Source organism: Equus caballus, chromosome 24 (assembly GCF_041296265.1).
Source record: "Equus caballus isolate H_3958 breed thoroughbred chromosome 24, TB-T2T, whole genome shotgun sequence".
NCBI lineage: Eukaryota > Metazoa > Chordata > Mammalia > Perissodactyla > Equidae > Equus > Equus caballus.
The window spans coordinates 36443811-36462378 of NC_091707.1; the positions used below are offsets into that span (position 1 = coordinate 36443811).

The 18568-nt window shown below is 42.8% G+C and overlaps 1 protein-coding gene and 1 long non-coding RNA gene across 38 annotated transcripts in view; both read left to right on the top strand.

The window, feature by feature from the left end:
• NRXN3 (neurexin 3) overlaps positions 1-18568 on the top strand; it is a 1504430-nt gene that overhangs the window by 252271 nt on the left and 1233591 nt on the right. The window lies entirely within an intron of this gene.
• Positions 4841-5453, top strand: LOC138920677 (uncharacterized). Its single transcript, XR_011432277.1, has 2 exons — positions 4841-4913; positions 5303-5453. It is a non-coding gene; the product is annotated as an uncharacterized lncRNA (long non-coding RNA).

Here is an 18568-nt window from a genome sequence, read left to right on the forward strand (position 1 = left end):
GGACACTGAAGGGAGACCAAAGATATATGTGCAAGATGGGGGAAGGATGGAGCTTATAGAATAGTGTCCAATGACCACCTGCTGTGCGCTTAACATTGTGCTCTGGGCTTTATGTGCATTATTTTGTAGTCTCTTGAACAAGCTGTGAAGAGAATATGATTCTCCAGTTTTATACATGCAGAGACTGAGGCTCAGGGCAGTTAAATAAGTGTCCAAGATCACAGAGCTAGTGGGAGGCAGATCTGGGAGTTGAAGCAGGATTGTGTGACTCCACACTCAGTATATCTTTTCATTATAGCATCATTGTTTTCCTAAATACTTTCCTCACAGCTTCTCTATCTTATATGTGTTTCACACTTGACACTAAAAGGATCAAATGATGGCAGCATCAGGTGCCTGGCCCGGGCCCTGACACAAAGCAAGAACTCAGCAGACATTAGTTGATGTGCTGTTATTTTCACGTTCAATAGCCTGGAGTTTTCACAGTATCCTGGGATGTAAAAGGGGAAAACAAGGTTGGTTAATTGGAGACAGTCAGAATTTGCATACTAGGATAAATATTACTGATCATTAGTTAATTCCAGGCTCTACCTGGTGAAAAATGAGTAGCTGCTTTCCTTAAGGGTGCGTTTGCCTCAACCAGGTCAGGCTGGTGAAAATGTCCACTCCAGCCTCTGACTTGTTTCTAAGTGCTTATTATTGCCATCACTTCTAGATACCCGTGGAGTGTTCTTATGGTGTATGACATGGTTCAACGTTCCAGAATTCAGTTTGCGAGCTTTACTTTGGAAACGAACGTTGTATGCCATCAAAGAATGGCGTTGGGCCCAGGTGCCTCTGTTCATGGTGCTGAACTCAGAGTTCCTGGGAGGCAGAAGCAGATGGTACCACATGGGCCCTCTCATCTCCACAGCCTGCCTGAGCTGAGAGACTGGACTACTGTGAAAAGAAGGCTGGCTTGGGAGTTAGGAGATCTGGTTAAATTTCCAATAACTTGCTGTGTGGCCCTAGGGAAACCACCTAACCTCTCTGTTTCCATGTCTCCATCAGTAAAATTGGATTGCTTCATTCTGTCATTCCTGTTTTAGAGTGCTGCTGATTTTGTGTGAGTAAATGAGATAACAGATGCTGAAGTGGGATATGAATGCTCGGTATGATTATGCTGTTATTATTGCTGCTCAGTCTTTTAATCATACATTTTGACTATATCATTTTAATTCACTGAGGCACCCTGAGGCCTAATAACATATAATGCAGTGAGCGGGAAATCAAATAAACAGATAAATGCACTGGGGAAAAAAAGAAATAACTTTTCTGTGTTGCTTGTAAGCTCCTGCATGCCTGTATAGCTTGGATGTGTCTCTAAGAAGAAAGATATGACCAGTGAGGAGTCAGCCTCTGTCTGGAAGGAGAGAAGATAAAGAAGACCACATCTGGTCACCTCCACAACTCCCCACTCTATGTCACAGGGCCTGAAACCTCACCATCAGCCTGATGCTTTAGCTTGTTATTCCTTACCCTGCACAGAATGGCTGTGATCTCCCTTTTGAGTTAATCATATTTGCTATGTCCTGGGATTTGGAGATAGAATCTTTGGGTCCAAGTTCTTCTCTTTCTCACTATAGAGTCTTCAGAAAGCAAGTAATTTAACTTTTTCTAGACTCAGTTTCTCCGTCTGTAAAATGGGCTCAATAGTAATAATACCTACCTTTTGGGATGATTGAGAAGATAAAATTTTAAAAAGAGGCTTTATAAAATTTCATAAATGTTCATGGTCATTTATTCTCTGACATGCTCTGGTGGAAGTATTCTATGCCTTTTCCCTGTTTTGTGCTTTGTGTTCTATTCCTTTCACCAGGTACGTCTTCTCTTCCATCTCCTCCTGTTAAAAATCTTCAAATATCAGGTCAAATGCCACCTTCTCTGAGCACCCCAACCATAAACGACTCTTATCCTTTCTAGAATTCCTAGAGAATCTATTGTCTTTACTATTCATGAGCCCAATACCTGTTTGAATGAATGTGTAGGATGGATGTTATCCATGTCAATTCCCTTAGGTCTTCTTTCAAATAAAAGTACTGCTGGAAGGTAACCCAGTAGGTCCTGAGTACATAGACATGAATTAAGAGCACTGGGCTTGGGTGGCCAAATGGGGATGAAGGGGAAAAGTTGGAGAGAACAAGTTGAATAAGAAAGTTGGAGCTGCTAAAGACACCTGTCATCATTGTAGCAGTTTTTCATGGCCTGGTCTTGGTCTTGGAGATGCTATGGAACCGGCGTATTAATTTGGAAAGATACCTTATGAGCTCTAAACACGGAGAAGAGTTAGAATTCGTGAACACAGGGGATTGTGTAATATCTAGGCCCACCAGAAGGTGGCGCACTGACACTAATTCAATGGTCTGGCAGCTTCGCTTCTGGGGATCCCCCAAATTGATGTATTCTGATGGGTAGCTCTCCTCTGCATTTTATGTGATTCAGTGCCGCCTCCTGCTTTTCCCCTCCTCTGTCCCTATCTACTCTGCTTTTTCACAATGTAAAAAGATGAAACTGACTCCAGTCTGTAGGCTGGAGAGTGTCTTCCATTGGACTTTCACCTTTTGGAAGGTTCTGGCTGAGATGAGCTAGAGGTGGTGCCTCAGCTTCCTCTTAACCCCTGCTAAGGTACAGAACCAAACTCGAGTCATACCCTCTGCATTTGGATCTCCCATCTGGATTCTTAGAGGTGAGCCGTCGGTGCCTTTTTGGATAAAGGAGGTAAAGGGAGAAAAATCCCTTTCCTTCGTATATTTTCATTCCTCACCTCCCTTCGTTATTCTAGATTTCTTGTCTGAATTGCAGGAACAGCCTGTCTCTGTTTCTTCCCTGGATAACCTCATCTCACTCCTATATGGTGTTTTGTTCCTTTTATAGTACTATCACATTTATCATCTCCTTATATTTTCACAAGATAAGTGTCACAAGTATTTTCCTCTATTTTTTAAATCAAAATGATAGCTTTCATTATTATAGTTTTTTATAGTTGTCAACACCAATTTGCATGCACTGTTTGATTTGAGCCTCCCAACAGCTATGAGAAGTTTTTGGAGCATGGTATTAATATCCCCATTGTACAGATGAAAATACTCGTATACGGGAAAGCAAGTGGTTTTCCCAGAAAATATAAGAAGTATAAGCATCCAGTCATCAGGCTCCTAATGTTCCTCTACCATTCTGTTTCTTATTATGGATGATGCAAGTAAGGCTGCAAACGGAGTGTATGATATATCCAAGGTCCTACAGTCAATAATGGTGGGAATGGGGCTGGAATGAGCATTTCCTGATTCTCAGTTTAGCTTTCTTTTTATCCCACCAGAGTCCTTCTCCATAATCTAACAAACCATTGGCTATCTGTTCAGCCAATCAGTTTACCATCTAGCCTCTTAAAACTCTTGAGTGTGCGTCAGTCAACATCTTGACAGAAGGTCCCAGAGGTGAGTCCCTGAGGCATTCTGGAAAGCTCATCAGGAATGATTATTTTGAAGCTAAAAATGGATAAAAACAAAGACTGGAAAGAAATCCATCCAAATGTTTACAATGACTGTGTCTGGGTGGTGGGATTGCGGGCAGTTTATTTTTATTTCTTTGTGTTTCTGTATTTTCAAAATTTTTCTCAGTGAGATTCTATTACTTTTATAATGGAAAATAAACATTAATAATAATAGAAAAAAAGAAAAGATTTCGGCACAGGTATTGCCTCTGTTTGTGTGGCTGTGTGTGTGGGGGCTGTTACTGCACCACACTGGATTGGTTGGATAAGGCAGCAACCAGTCTCTGATCTTCTTTCATAAGACCTGCTCTGCTTCTTTGGTTCCCATTTCTTCCCTGAAGACCCAGCTGATGGTTTTGGCAGACTTTGCTCATCCTTGCTCCATCCCCGTAGCCCTGGTTGCCTCTACAAAGCCATAGCACACGACAGGGTAGGCTGGGCAGGTGGGACGGAGCCCCTGGAGGCATAGGGGGAACCAGTGCCTCACCCTCTCTTGGCCGAGCTTTGGGCTCCTGTGCTCCTCACTCCACCTGCTGTGGACTTATGTAACACATTCACAAGACTTCATTTTCCAGTAGATTGAAAGCAAAGCCACTGTTGATTTTCTCCAAAAAGATCTATTTGGAAGCGCAATTGCCTGGAATTACACGGTGGCGCGAGAGGCCAGACCTTGCTGTAAATAACTTTCCTCTCAGCCACAGGGGCCCGGCTGGCAGCGGAGTCCATGCTTCAGAGGACGGTGCTTGATGTGGAGTGTGTGTGTGTGTGTGTGTGTGAAAACAGGTGTGCACAGTCTTGGGGCCTTTGCTGGCCTGCCGCCACCTCTTCCACCTCTGGAGCTTTGCATCTGAATGAGCAGTGAGGGCAAAACGGGGGAAGGACTGGGCCTGTGCTTCTGGGCTCTCATCAACTGGTTTATATGGCCTCTCTCTGGTTACATCTCCCACCCTTCCCCAGAGGTAGGGGTCCTGGGGCTGTGTGAGGTCAAATGCCTTGTGCATCTTGTGCGTGCAGTGTGGGGTGGCACAAGAAGCAAGCTTTAGAATTGGACATATCTGGGTTCTAGTCCCAGATGTGCCGATTGCAGTTTATGGGACCTTAGCAAATGACTTGTATCTTTGACCTTTCTTTATCCACTAAAAACAAAGCAAAACAAAACTGGTGGTGCATTTGGGAGTTGAGAGTATCTGCATTTCAGTATTGTGAGGATGAAAGGGAGGAATCCTGGAGAAGACACAGTGCACGGTGCCTGACACTTGATCTGTGCTCTATAAATTCAACTCCATTATGTGCCCTGTGTTCCTTCCATGACAGGTTGAAATGAGAACAAAATCAATGGGTTCGGAACCAGGATGGCCCAAGCCCAAGTTGTGAAACATGCAAGGTTGGAGATGTTTTACCTCTTCTTTCCATACTCTCTTCCCCTATAGATGTCTATATCTCACATACGTGATTCTCCCAAAAAAAGACTGGAAGGAACTAACTTATACTGTGGTAGATGGGACTTAGTGGATATCTTCTCCTGGTTGGCATTCATATTTTGGGTCCTGCAGGGAAAACAGAGGGTGATCCTTAAACCAAGATGGCAGCATTTTATGCTCAGTAGCATCTTAATTGGGGAGCTGTTTTTAGATTAGAAAGTCTTAGCACTTACTCTGGCTATTCTTAAGACCAGCCTTATCTTGCAGGCATCAGAATGGGATTGCGCTTAGCTAAGTGGATGTTATTCTCTAAACTCACATGGTATTGTTCATTTCACATTTCTCCATCAAGTCTGGGAAACAGTGAAATCTAGCAAACCATGGACCACATCCTCAGCAAAAGACTTCCAGACAACCCTGCGGAAGATAGCCAGCTGCCCACCTACCCAACATTTGTTGAATCCCACTCCACAATGTAATAAAAACAGCCAACATTTATTGAATGTTTTGCCGAGTTCTTGTGTGCATTATTTCATTTAATCCTCATTTTTTTCTGGTGATATAGTTACTGTTATTATTATACTATTATTATAGCATAGTGATTAGGAGACAAGGAGCTGGAGCCAGATGACCTGGTTCAAATTTCCGCTCACTGGTCACTAGTAGCACAAACTCAACCAAACTAATTCTCTGTGCCTCAATTTTCTTATTTAAAGTAAGAATGTAATAGTACTTCTTCATAGGACTGTTTGGAGCCTTAAGTAATTCAGTGCACGTGAAATGTTCAGAAGAGTGCCTGGCTACTATTAGCCCCATTTAACATCTGAGAACATTGAGGATGAGTGGAGGGCAAGTGATCTTCCCAAGGACACCCAGCTGGTGATAGATCCAGGTCAAGAATCCGTGTCTTATGACTCCCCATCTAGTGCTTTTTCTTTGCTAGGGGGAAAGTGCAGGATCTTTTCTATCCCCACATTATCATCTCCCATGACAGCTCTCAGTCATAAGCAGCAGTGTTTCAAGATGGCTGAAAACCTGGGTGAGAAAAATTGAAGAGTTGAGAGGTGGCTTAATTAAACTCTAGTCCTTGAAAGCATGTAAAAAAAGGAGTTTCCTCACAAATCAGGGTCAATTTGTATGCCCATCTCAGGTGGGCAGCTTCGGCTTAAGCAGCAGAGCGGGCTTACTAACTAGTGGCCCTGGGGCCAGTGCCCAGGCTAGGACCATATCCAGCACTGGCTGCCACCAGGCCAGGTCCAGAGAAGCTTTGCTGCTACTTCTGACCCCAAGAAAAGAGTTAGCTCACGTGGTGAGCATAGATCAAGCTCTGAGTTTCCATCAGGGAAAAAAAATGAACGGCTACTTTACAGAATATGATAACTAACCATTGATGGCATCAAAATAGAATGTGGAGTGGAAGTTATACTTTCTAAAGACTTTTTCTCTTTCCTAGAGTGACCTAGAACAAACCTTCTCTAGGCCAAGTCCAATAAGGCCCCACGTGTCTCAGATCAAGAGGCTGGGTCAGACAGGGAGAAGGTCACCAAGGAGTCTTCTTTTGCCCTCCTCCCATTTCCCCGGATCTCCCCTGACAAAGCGCCTACATTTCTACTCTTAGCAATTTACTCTTTTGGGCGTTGCTAGTGGGTTTTTTTTTTCGTGAATATTCAATTAAATTTCCAATATCCCCAAGAGGGCAATACATTACGCTAAATCATGTAGTATCTTATTCAGAAGTCTATTCCTCTCTGTTCGGATGCAGCACACAGCTAGATACCTAAAGCCAATTTAGAACTGGAATATAGGCAAGGTGCCTTGGGAGGAGAGAGAGCGGGCAATCTTTGCTAATTCACCATTTTGCCTTGGCCAGCCTGCTTTGTGCATTTTCGCTTGGCAAAGAGCTGCTGGAAGAAGTTCCAGCTGAAGTTAAGTTAGAACAGGGAGCTGTGATCCAGCATAAGAAAGCATCCCACTCAACCAAGGTAATTAAGAGTTTGTCCTCCCTTCTTTCCTTCTTCCAGCATAAGAAAGAGCATCCTACTTGTTACGGGTTGAATTGCATCCTCCCAGAAGATGCCTAAGTGTTAACCCCCAGTACCTGTGAATGTGACCTCATTTGGAAATAGGGTCTTTGCAGGGATTAAGATGAGGTCATTAGGGTGGGTCCTAATCTGATATGACTAGTGTCCTTATAAAAAGAGGAAGTTAGGATATAGAGACAGACATGCACACAGGGAGAACACCACGTGAAGCTGAAGGCAGAGATTGGGGTGATGTACCTACTAGCCATGGAGTGCCAATGATCGCCAGCAAACCACCAGATGTTAGACGAGAGGTCTGGAACAGATTCTCCTTTACAGCCCTCAGAAGGAACTAACCCTGGTAACACCTTGATCTTGGGGTTCCAGCTTCCAGAACTGTGAGACAATAAATTTCTGTTGTTTAAACCGCCTAGTTTGTGGTACTTTGTTATGGCATCCTTAACACATGAATACACCACTGAACAAAGATAACTAAGAGTTTGTCCTTTCTTCTTTCAGTAAATATTTAGTGATTACCTACTGTATGCCAGGGACAATGCCAAGTACTGGAAACAATACCTTGGATAAGATCTTTGCTTCTAAGGAGTTCATAGACTACCAGGATGTAGGTAAGTAAACAGACCATTCTCAGCAGTAGGATAAGTATTTAATGTCTATTCTTCCTTCTAGACCATTGGCTCTCAACCATGGCCATATACTAGAATCTCTTGGGAACTTTAAAAAAATGCGTATGACCAGGCCCCACTCCAAGACATTTTGATCTTATTGGCCTGGGGTAGGAACACAAGGCATCAGTATTTTATAAATCTTTCTAAGTAATTCCAAAGACTATGGTTGTTGAGAACCACTGTTTTAAAATATAACCATAATGAATGTTCCACTCCAGACCAGTTAGATTAAAACGGTAATGATATTTTTAAAAAGCTTCCCAGGTGATTCTAATGTGTAGCCAGGGTTGAGAACCATTTTCTCTTGTGAGGTAGAAATTGTATCTGTCTTGTTGAATGTCACTTCCTCTCTACAGTGCCTAGCTTAGAGAAGGTAGTCAATAAAAAATTGTTGAGTCAGCATCTATGATGAGAAAAGTATCAGGTGCCATGGGTAACCAGAAGATGAGTACTCAGTGCGGTTGTGGGAAAACTGAGACCCAAAAGTCAATTTAGTTGGGCAAGGAGGGAAAAGAAGAGTGTTTCTAGCAGAGGGAAGAGTGAGTGCATATGGTCAAGGGGGTGGACATGGCTCAGCGTGGCTGGAGAATCATCTGTGGGTAGTGAGAGGTAAGGATGGAAAGGTAAGGAAGGGCTGGGTCATGAAGAGCCTTGTAAGCCATGATGAGGAGTTTGGGTTCTGCCTGAGGCTTATTTGAGTTACCTTGAAGACATAGCCTTGTGCTCTCAAGGCTGATGTTTGATGTCTTGGCCCTGGTACTCACACAGGTCCAGGTTTGGGCTCAGAATGTTGCACTTTTTCTCTTTGAAGACAGAAGGCCAGAGAGGGTGTGGTGTCTTGGAACCTGAGTGTGGAGGCCCAACTGGTGGGAGGAACATTATTAACCTCCCAGAGACTACCAAGTAATGTAACTGCGTCACACTCCCTAACTGTGACCCGCCATCACCAAGAGGTTCCCAACACTTTTTCCACACTTCCATGTCTTGGGTTGACACCAAGACAGCTTTCACATCCCTCCCTTCCCATGCTTCCCGAGGTTCATTTTAATTCCATTTTACCTGGATAAACGTTGCAGGGGTGGTGGGGGGAGGTGCAGGGAGAAAGCTCTGTGTGATTTCCCCCAGGTGCTGGCTGGCTCCCATAGGAGAGCCCTTTAGTAGGGTGGGTTGATAGCTGAGGGAGGGACCAAACCTGGGATCCTAAAGGTTTGTTCATGGTGCGTAGCATCCCTTGGGTGTTTGCTTGTCCGAGCGCACTGTTGTCAACAGTGCCCAATTTACTACTCTCTGCAGATTTCATTAACAGCCTGCCTGCTCCACTCTGAGTCCTTAATGAAGATATTAAATAAAATTTGATGTTATTATTGCTGTTTGTACAGCACTTTATATTTACGAAGTGCTTTGAGAACATTTTTATTCTTTTCCAGGCAATAGTCCCATGAAGTTGCTGTCCCCATTCTCCAGAGAAGGCCCTTGGGAGTTCATGGATTTGTTGAGAACCCTGCAGCCAGGCACCCCCTGCCCCCAGGGGGGATTACTCTCCCTCCTTTTGCCCAAAACCCAACTCATGGAGCTGCACCAGCTCCTCAGGGGCCCATCTGACCCCTCACACCCTCCCTACAAGTTCCAGGCTTCGCTCTCTGAATATTATTCCTCTTCTCCCGTCTTAAGTCTTAACAGTTTTGTGTTTTTGCTTCAGGAAAGCCTTAGTCTTCTCTTAGTCAATTTGAATGAATTTGCAAGTACAATTTCTTCATGGGCATCAAATGTCTTGCTGACCTTCTAAACACACAGTGTTCCGTGGGGCCACTGCTGTCCATCCTGCCTCTTCTCCTAGGCCTGTCAGCGGTGCTGTGGATGTGTCTGGCATGATCTGTCCTTTGTAAACATTGCAGGGCAAACAACACTGTTGTCTTTTGCGTGTGACAATGCCCCCCCCCCCCCCAGCCTTACTGTAGGAGACTTCAAATCAGGCTCCCGTGACAGCATCTCTGTAAGAAATTGGAGAGAAAATAAACCTCATAAACAAAGTCACTGAAAGCTGCTCAGGTTGGCTTGTCAGAGCAGTTGAATAAGGCACATTAATAGGTTTGCTTGGCTCTCTGTACCTTGGTTTTCTCATATGTTAAATGAGGACATTAATGAAAAGGCAAGTATGTAAAGAGTTTCCTGCTTTAATGACTCAACCATTTAGGGAGGGACTTTTTACAACACTATTTTTAACTTCACATTTTAAAAATCTATCTTACTAATTTTCTATCTCTACCATATGATTCTATCGTCATGTTGCCTTCTCTGTTCATGCTCCATCTCTATCTCATTCTATCTCATCTGGCTGACTTTCTCTTCCTTTCTTCATCTCTCTCATTTTCATTCATTTTTTCCTTTTTCTGCTGCATTGAATGTCATCACCCTCCTGTTCTGCTCCTCATCTCAGCCCATGGAAGGGCCTCTGCTGTTTCTGATGGCGTCATCCCACAGGATTCTGCCTTTCCTCCTTAGCCTCCGCAGGATTACTTCCTGTAAGTGTCTGACGGAAGATTTGTGGTGCAGTGCGGGACATCTAGAGAGTGGGGGTGATGGTGGACAGACCAATGGCCCCTCACGTTGTTATTGGGTGGTGGAGGGGGTGGGGTGTGGTGAGGTTGTGAAAAGCAGAGGGGATTGTAGATCCTTTGACTCAGGGAGCTACTTTCTGGGCAGATGGCACTGAGGGGTACAGAAAGTGTCAAAAGAGGGTTTGGCAACACATTGCAGTGAATGGAAAGAACATTGAACTGAGAATTAGGATTGTTAAAATGAGAAACTGTGAAGACCTTACAAACTTGCAAGCTAACAAGTTAGTCTGCCAGTTATATATATATATAATATATATGCACATGATTATATACACATGTGTGATTAATATATGTATGTGTATGTATCCAATATATCATACATATACACATGTTTACATTACAGCACGTGTGACAAATATATGTATGTGTATATATTCATATGTATGGTACACATACACACATGTATTCACATACACATGTATATATATGCCTGCATATATGTGTATGTATATGTATATACACACACACTAGTATCAGTATATATACTGACAGAAGACACAAGATCTGGGTCAGAGACCAAAACATTGGTTACTTATGACCAAAGCAGCAACCAGAGCAATCTTGAGCATCAATTCTCTGAGTCCCAATCCCCACAGGGTGGTGGTAAGGGCCAGATGGTACCTGCACATTGCAGTGGGCTGTATCAAGGGGAGGATCCCCTCCAGTTAGGAAACTCTCTGATTTTATCTAGGGCTGCTGGTGACCTGTTCATCCTCCTGTCTGGAGAGAGAATCTTCTCTTTACTCTGGAATGTAAGCCAATCTTCATGGAGAGAAGGAGGAGACCTCACTCTCCTGGAATGGCTCCGATGAGGGAGACGTTCTCTATCTTTGTTTATTGGTGAGGAAAGAGATCTGCCTTCTGACCTGGAGAGAGATACTGTCTTTAGCTTCCAAGGATGTTTTACTATGCAAACACCCTTGAAAAGATTGTCAGTGTCCTTTGCCCAGCCCATGCAGAAAGGTGAGATATTCGTGGAGAATTGTCTCTGAAGAAAGACCCTCAGGTATAAAAGGAGGGACTTAGATGACTTTAGAGACATTGAAAATGTGGGACGTGTGTGTGCCACCACTCTCCAAATCTATGCCCAAGACAGACATAACTAATCAATTGTGGTTTTCTGGTGCAAAACCCTCAGCATTCTCTACTGTGCTGATTATTTCCAAATTACTCGAGCTATGTAAAATCATATTCTTCATATTTCCCCCTTGTGTTCTTTTTCTCCTTGTCTGAATCCGTGTAGGTATTTCACTCTCCCTAAGTAGGGGGAAAAGGAGAACATATCTTTTGAGGTAATTTTGTGGTTTGAGGTTTTCATATGATGCAAGTTTCTAATCCTACCAAAGAACATTCACAGCTTAATCTGTGAGAACTTTAGCTTTTAATCTAGAGATGCTCCCCTTCCACACAGGGATTACAAGGAGAACAGTTGTCCATTGTAATGTCTCTGTCTCACCATTGGCTATGAAAGGATTGATTCCCCAGATTCCACTCGTGTGCTGTGTTGGAACCCTCTGACTATGCAGAAGATTCTCAAAGAAATATGTCACTGGTGACTATGTGCTTGGAGAAGGGAATCCTGCATCCAAATAGATGCAGTCTGAGACTTCTTCCGACTCTGAAATTGGGCCAATGATGCTCTGCGCATTCGGAAGACGCCCCTTTTCCCTTTAAGCCAATTTGGAGTCTACTCCCAGACAAGCAATCTTCTCCTTCTCATGTCCTATGCTCCAACTTCTCCATTTATTCAGTGGGTAGATGTCAAGGTGTGTGACTAATGTAGTGGAGTTCCTGCTGGAGATCTGGTTATATCTTATTGTTGCTGAAATGAAAAGAATCAAGAGGATAATGAGAAAAGTGTATGAACATCAAGCAGGGCATCAAAAGATGGGAGATACTGATTAGCTATGTGACCTTGGACAAGTTACCTAACCTCTTTTTGTGCCTTGGGTATCCTTTCTTGAAAATGAAGATGATAATGCCTGCTTGGCTGTCTATCTCATGGGGATATTGGCAGAGCAAATGAGTTCATGTTCAGTGTATGAGGTGCTTAAAGGAAAGATGCTGGCTGAATGTAAAGTTTGCTTTTGCAGCACTAAATCTCATCACCTTCTTGTTCTGCTCCTCATCTCAGCCCGTGGAGGGGCCTCTGCTGTTTCTGATGGAGTCACCCCACAAGATTCTGTCTTTCCTTCCTAGCCCCTGCTGGATTACTTCCTGTAAGTGTCTGATGGAGGATTTGTCGTGTAGTGTGGGCCATCTAGAGAGTGGGGGTAATGGTGAAAAGATCCACTGCCCCCTCACATTGTTATTGGGTGATGGGGGGGTGTAGGGCATGGTCAAGTTGTGAATAGAATTGTGGATTTTTTGACTCAGGGAGCTACTTTCTAGGTAGGAGGCACTGAGGGGTACAGAAAAGGTCAAAATAGGGCTGGCTATGCACACAAATCAAGTGTAATGAGAGGGCCATGGACTGGATCTGGGATTCTGTCCCTCTTGGGTCACAATTAATCGGTATGTGGCTAATGTACCGGGAAGATGCCTGGTGATCTGTGATACTTGGAATTTTTTTTTTTTTTTGGTTCCTGTAGAAATCTGAAGATAATTCAAAAGTTTACCAGTGGACTAGCCAGCCAACCTGCCTGCTCCTTTTCTTTCTATCTCCCTGCCTCCCTCCCTCGACAAATATTTATTTATACATCCTTTGTAACTGAAGATAAGCATCTTTGAAATCAGGCCTGTTGACACATGTCTAAACACTCTTTAACTGAGAGACAGATATTCACAGAAACATTTTTAAATGTCCACACACTAACACATCGATTGTCAAATTCTAATCATAAGGGTCAAATCGGGATTCTGACACTAAGTTTTAGAATGTTCTAATGTGGATCAGCATTTTTCCTGGTACAACCCTCATGAATCTGCAGTGTCTGTGTGTAGCTATGTGAGATGCTTTGTTCATTAACGTTGCAAAGCGAAGTGCTCAGTGAAAAGTACTGGAGAATTATATATCATTATTATACAACTGTTTAGAAGCACAGACAAGTAAAACCTGTATTGAAAGTGGTGGATGTTTTTCCAGAGCCATGTTGCCAATCTCAAGTCCACTCCAGACAGAGGGGTTTAGCTCTGAGTGTCCCGGGCGCCATGTGGACATTCCTTTAATTTCCTTTTTTTAGTGCAGAAAGGTGCTTGCAACGATGCTTCAGATGAATAATTCTGCTGCCAGGGCCAATATGCGACTCATTCCACATGAGTGTTCTCTCGTGCTCTAACCTGGTTTGCGTTCAGGTAATTCTGGTAGTGGGACATTTGCTTCTTGCCTGGGGGACCATTTCCAGCATCTAGCCATCCAACCAGTTAGTCAGAGAACTGAGCCCTGATTTAAGGAGTGAAATAAGTATTTGCAGAACTGTGCGAAAAAGAGAACTATGGATATGACACATTGACCTGTTTTAAGAAGCCAGGGTAGCTTCAAGGCTTTTGAATTTGTTTGCCCAGCTGTCAGGGATAACTGTGAGCTGTGAGAATGGCTGAGACCCAAATCCTGAGATTTTTTTTTTCACCTCAGAAAATTCGATTAACAAATCAGAATAATTGAAGTGCACATTTCCAGACCACTTCCTACATAAATTATGTATGTGTGTGAAGTCAGACCTGATCTCAGATCAGTTTTTCTTCCATGAAGCTGGAAGTACTTTGGGGCTGGAGCGAACTGGTTTGCACTTAACAGTTGTGTGATCTTTAAATTTCCTTCTAATAAAATGAGGAGAGTAATGCTTTCCCCACGGCCTTGCATGGAGATAAATAAGATAGAGCCCCAAGCACAGTCCTATTGCATGGGTCTCAGCACGTGGTCATTTGCTTTCTCTTTCTAGGAAGGAGGCTCAGCTTCCTGGTCCTCTGTTAAGCCTCCCCTGAATTCCCACTGATCCCTTTGGATGCCTCCATGATCCATGGACACCCTCTGGGCTGGGTGTGATGCTGTCCATCTCCAAAGCAGCCACTTTCCTTCCTCTCTCTTGCAGAGACCAGGCACCTAGAGAGGCAGAAGGACAGATCTCCCAGGCTGGCTGTCATCAGGTGCCACATCACTTGTGTTTATAGGTTCATATCACTTTGAAAAGCAGATGAGGGGTTCATCTACTTTTTAAAATTCAAAACATTCAAGTTCAACATATGAGGCAACAGTAGTAATTGTACTGTCAACTGACACAAACTGCAATGAGAAAAGACCTCCTCTGCTTCCCCTGCCTCAGATTGCACATCAGGATGTGCTAATTAAAGCATCTGTCTCTCTCCAGCTCCCATTATCAGACATCTTAATTTATTTACTTATTAAAAAATAAGCGGAGAATTTGTGCTTTGTTGCTTTTCCCCTTTATTTTACCTTCATCATTATATATTAAGTGATCTCTTGGCAAAGTGAACAAATAAAATGACTATAATGAAATATAGTTCTTATTTGGTTTGGTGCTTTCCTCCCATAACATTGGCAGTTCTTCTAATGACTATTACCTTGTAATTTAAAACATATCCTAGGAGTGTCTTCTGGTCTTTATTTTGAACTGCTTTGAACACACACTGGTCGAGCAATGACAATAATGAGGGTGAGAATTGGTGGCAGCTGATCCAAGATTTCCCCCAGGTTAAAGAGCAAGCTGCTTTTCCCAGGATAAGGCCTCATGGCCTCAGAATATGTCGTTTGACATGGCTGTTCTCCTTTCACTAATAATCTGGAGTCAGCACATTGCTTCTCTTCCAAATGGCATTGGGAGTCCCAACAGAAAAGTGGGAGTATCCGTCCAGAATTTGGCACTGATTTGAATCCTTATGTTTTCAATGCAGTGATAGTCATTCACTTACTAATTCATTCAACAAATGAGTAGAATGAATGAATTAAGGCTCTGGGGGATGCAGCAGTGAACTAGAAAGAGGCTGGAATGTGCCTGGATTGGGTGAGGGTCATTGGAGTCACTGGTCAGATTGGAGAGTTTGTTTGGAGAGAAAGTGGGGAATAAAGTTGGGTGGGTAAATTCCCCAAACTGCAGGCATATGTTACCATCTACATGTATATAGTTCCCTCTTGGGAAAAGGTCATCTTATTGAATAAAGGGCAGAGTAAAAAGGCCTTGGCTTTGAGTACACTTGACCTCAGGGCCCTATATGACTGGGAACCAAATATCTTACTTTTCTTCAACCCTTCAGACAACACTTACTTGCCCCTAGAACTCCATCCCTAAACTGGCTCTTACTATTCACTTTCCTTACTTGTTCTGCCCACTTCCACAGTTGGTTTGGATTACAAAAAGAAACCTCACTTTTTTAACCTATCCCACTGAAGGGTCAACCTACACCATTTCCATCATATTCCAGGAGCCCTTTATCATCTCTGGTGTAAGTCTGTGGATGTAGTTTTGTAGTAATTTAAGAATGATCTAATGATGTTCTCTACCTCAGCAACAGAAATGGAGTTGGCTTGGTGCCTCAGATGTGGAAGCCATTTTCCTGAGGCCTTGAAAAAGTGTTCCTGTAACCTACCTCACCCTCTTGTATGGATGATGGTCTAAAAACGGAAGAATTTGGGGGCTTCTGGGGGATTCCTGTCCTATTATTTCTTTGAGTGACAACAAACACATACATACACATGTTAATGATTATCACTTATGTCTGTCACAAGGTAGGTGTTCAATAAATTAACTTTTTCTTTCCTTTCTTCTATGATGGTGATACGTAGTAGGTCCTCAATGTACTCTGACATATTAATCATGTTAAAGGCACAGATGTGTGCTAGGTGCAGCACAGAAGAAAGGTGCCTTGTTTCCATGGATGTGGGAAAAGAGCCAACAGGGATCACAGGATTCTCTTCCTTCCTGATAATCATTGTGGCCCTGAGGGGGCTTCTTCTAGATGCAGCAGGTACTCAGTAAATTTTGGCTTAAAACCATGGGATCTTTGCCTGCTCTAGCCAGCCTTTGCACGTTATTTTGTATAGATCAGTATGCAAAACAGAGATATTCAGTGTTTCCCCTTTACAAAATATCCCTTGACCTTTATCGGTGGAGATTGACTGTTTTGTTATTTCCCATTCTTTTCATGATGTCTATTTATTTATGTGTGTATTATTAACTTTTAATTTGAAATGAAGCATTTTTGATGAAGTACAACTTGTGACTGGGATTAGGGAGGCAAGAATAATAAGCTGACACAAGGGGAAATTAAGGGGTGTCATAATCTTAGAATCATGTAGGAAAGAGAATTTAGAGGCCATTGATCTATACCTACTGAAGGGATTCTTCAAACTAGACGGTCTGCTTAGTCTCTCTCTCTCTCTCTCAAAGTTGTTGTTGCTGCTAAGTCAATTCCAACGCCTAGCGACCCTGTATACAGCAGAGTAGAACCCTGCCCTGTCTTTTGCACCATCCTCGCACCTTCTGGCGCTCTACCAGACAATGCTCTGCTGCCACTCATAGGGTTTTCATGGCTGACTTTTTTGGAAGTGAGTGGCCAGGTCCTTCTTCCTAGTCTGTCTTAATCTGGAAGCTCCACTGAAACCTGTCCACCATGGGTGACCCTGCTGGTATTTGAAATACCAGTGGCATAGCTTTCAGCATCACAGCAACATGCAGCCACCACAGTATGACAACTAGTGGTGTGGTTCCCTGATAGGAAAATGAACTGGGGGCGGGTAGTGGGAGCGATGAATCTTAACCCCTAGACCACCAGGGTTGGCTCTCCCGAAGCCAAAGGGTTAATTATGTTTTTGTCCTTAATACTTTTAAAGTTAATATTATATAAGCAAAAACAAAGAAAAGCAAAATTTATAAAAGCAATTTGTATATATAGTAAAAATATTGAAGTGTTTACAGTAGCCCCACAAAAGTAAAATTTTCTCTCCTGCGGCCCATTCTCTAGGGGTAAAATTGTGAAATGTTTCTGTTCATAGTTCTTCTGTTCCATCACCAGGATTCTAACGGACTTTCTTGATTTATGCAATGGGGACAGTGTCTTTCGACTCCCTGCTGTGAGGGATTTGGAACTACATCCCTTAATGCTGCTTCCCACTCACATCGCTCCTTCTCCAGAGTTCTGACAGTCACACTATACTTGTCCATTATCAGGGATAGTAACATTCATATCTCCTCTCTAAATGTAAGGATGTCTTCCACGCCTCGTAGTTGAATCTAAAAAGTTTGTTTGGATTGAGTGCTTACTATTCATTTTTCATTCATTCATTTATTTATTCATTCAAAAGATACTAAGTGAGTGCCTATTTGGTACCAGGCACGGACCTACGTGCCAGTATGGGCAAGTGTTCACAGTATTGTGTGCTAGACAATTGAATAAGTTTTGGACAGGAAGAGAGGCAAAATGTATACCTCAATTCTGTTTCTACAAATTGATGTGAAAGAAAAATCAAATGAAAAGATTTACGTACACGGATGCCATCATAGTATTATTTAGGGAAAAAAGTACCCTGGAAATTGTCTATATGCCTAAAGATTGACAAACATTAAATAAATTATGGAACCTACATGTGATGGAGTCAAACCATTAAAATCAAATTTTTGAGAAATATTAAATGACATGATAAATGATACTTTAATAATTTAATGAAAAAAGAGAAACAGGATATAAAACTGGATCTATAGCATTATCTCAGTTTTGTAAGATTTTAAAAAGACTATAGATGTGGGAAGAAAGTATCACCAAGTGATAGTGATTTAAAGTTTCTTTTTTAATACCTACTTTCTGGTATTGTCTGAGTTTTCTACGATGAGCAGCTATTGTCCTTATACTATAAAAAACCTACTCTGCTATCTTCATGAAAATAAAAAGTAACTACAGTCACTGCCCTCAAGGAGTGGATTCTCAGTCTGATGGAGCAGACACCTTTAAACACGTCATCATCATGTCAGATGGAGGAAAATCAGGTCCCCAGAGTTTATATAGTGTTGAAGGGGTCTGGGCATCAGAAAAGACTCCACAGGTAGCATTAAGCTGTGCCGTGAAGACCCAGTAGGATTTCCATAGGCAGAGGAGAGCATTCCTGGGCATGAAGGCGTGGAGGTGAATGGTGAGAGGTGAGTTGCCTGAAGTTGCCGAAATAGAGTGCAGACTGAAAGAGGCAGAAAGGAACCAGGCTGACAAAGTGGTTTAATGGCTTGGAGGACCTTGGATGCTTTGCTGAGGAATTAGAATTTAATTTAAAGGCAGCAGGGAACTGTGGAGAAGTTTTTAAAGAGAGCTGGACTTGACCCGTAACGTAGAGGTGCAGTCTTTGGAA